The following is a 1,731-nucleotide window of genomic DNA, read 5'->3' on the forward strand; positions in this document are numbered from 1 at the left end:
GGTGGTTTGCTGCACCCATCAACCCGTCATCTAGGTTTTGAGCCCCGCATACATTTGGTATTTCTCTTAATGCTATCCCTCCCCTTGCCCCCTACCCCCAGACAGACCCTGGTATGTGATGTTCCCCTCCCTGTGTTCTCATTGTTCAACTCTCAGAAACCCTTGATTTTTAAACATCTAAATGCTTTGCCTTTTAACCGCGTCCACTTTTTTCATATTTAAATTATTAGGCCCTATAAACTAAACATACTTTGTTAGCCTTGGTCCTTAATGAGTTCTGTCCTGACCTCAGCGGTCTACTTGAAAAACACAGACTAAATTAAAAGCTACTTATCTAAATGAGATTGCTCTCCTTATGCAATCTTATGGTTAATTCCTAAGGAATCTCGGCATCCATTTTTAATCTTCCTTTGACACACCCAAGCTTCTTGAAAAATCAAGTTCTCTCTGTCCTTTGAGATATAAATTTGCCACCTGTTTTCTCTGAAACGCAGAAAGGATTCTCCATATAAACCTTAAATGTTTCCATTTACAAAGGCCTAGTTTGAATCTGTCTTTTTAGACTAGAGAGTTTTACCTGTCTTATGGCTAAAATTCTAAAATCAAAACAATGAAGTGTTTGTGTGCAGAGTGTGTGCTGTACCTTGTGTGTCTCTGTACATACATGTATATGTGTATATGCATTTATAACTGTACATGTTTAATACTGTCTACACATGGCACCACGATAATTTAAAAATAAATCAGTACTCATAAATTAAGGCCAAACGCTTCTCAAGTCCATGTGAATTTAGCAATCTTGGAGAAATAAAGATAGTTTTAGAATTATTGGTAAAATAAGATTGAAATGTCTTCAGAATTTTAATTTAGACATTTTTGTCTGAGTCTATTGATCAGGCAGGCTTACGGCCAAAAAGCTATTGCTTGAGATTTTTGATACTTCATTACTTTGTTTCTGAGTCTGTGTATCTTGATTTGAATCTTTCGATTCAGAGGTCTAGACAAATGCCTATGATGAGGCTCGGGGATGACACCTGGTCCATCTCTCCTATCCCAGGTATGCCTCCCCTGGTGGGAGATGCTGAGAGAAATTAGATTCTCCAGGCATTGTCTTTTGTCCTGGGCTCTGCATCTGATATGTAATTAAAATTACCTACTTCCTAGGTTTTTTACTAAGATAAAAGTTACTAATTATTAACACTATAATAACCACATGTAGTCAAAACTACTAGATATAAGAGAAAAAATATGCAAAGTGTGTAAGGAAGTAGAGTATGTTTTTGGTAAGAAGGATTATAAAAAGGCATGTAAATTTGTGTGTCTGTGGTCTTTTTCTTTTCTTTTTGTTTTTTTTTTTTTAGAGAGGGTCTTGCTCTGTCACCCAGGCTAGAGTATAGTGGTGTGATCACGGCTCATTGCAACCTTCACCTCTCAGGGTCAAGTGATCCTTCCAACTCAGCCTCCCAAGTAGCTGGGACTACAGGCTTGCTCCACCAAACTTGACTAATTAAAAAAATTTTTTTTGTACAGATGGGGTGCCCCTTTGTTGCCAAGGCTGGTTTCAAATTTCTGGGCTCAAACTGGTCCTCTTGCCTTGGCCTCCAAAAGTGCTAGGATTACAGGCTTGAGCCACCACACCCAGCCTTGGTTTTTGTTAAAGTTATTTTGTCTAGTTTAGAGGTTTTAAGGATTGTTTTAAATTGAAGAAATTTTAAAAATTGTAAGAGATTA

This window comes from Mandrillus leucophaeus, unplaced genomic scaffold (assembly GCF_000951045.1).
Source record: "Mandrillus leucophaeus isolate KB7577 unplaced genomic scaffold, Mleu.le_1.0 Scaffold224, whole genome shotgun sequence".
In the NCBI taxonomy this organism is placed as follows: domain Eukaryota; kingdom Metazoa; phylum Chordata; class Mammalia; order Primates; family Cercopithecidae; genus Mandrillus; species Mandrillus leucophaeus.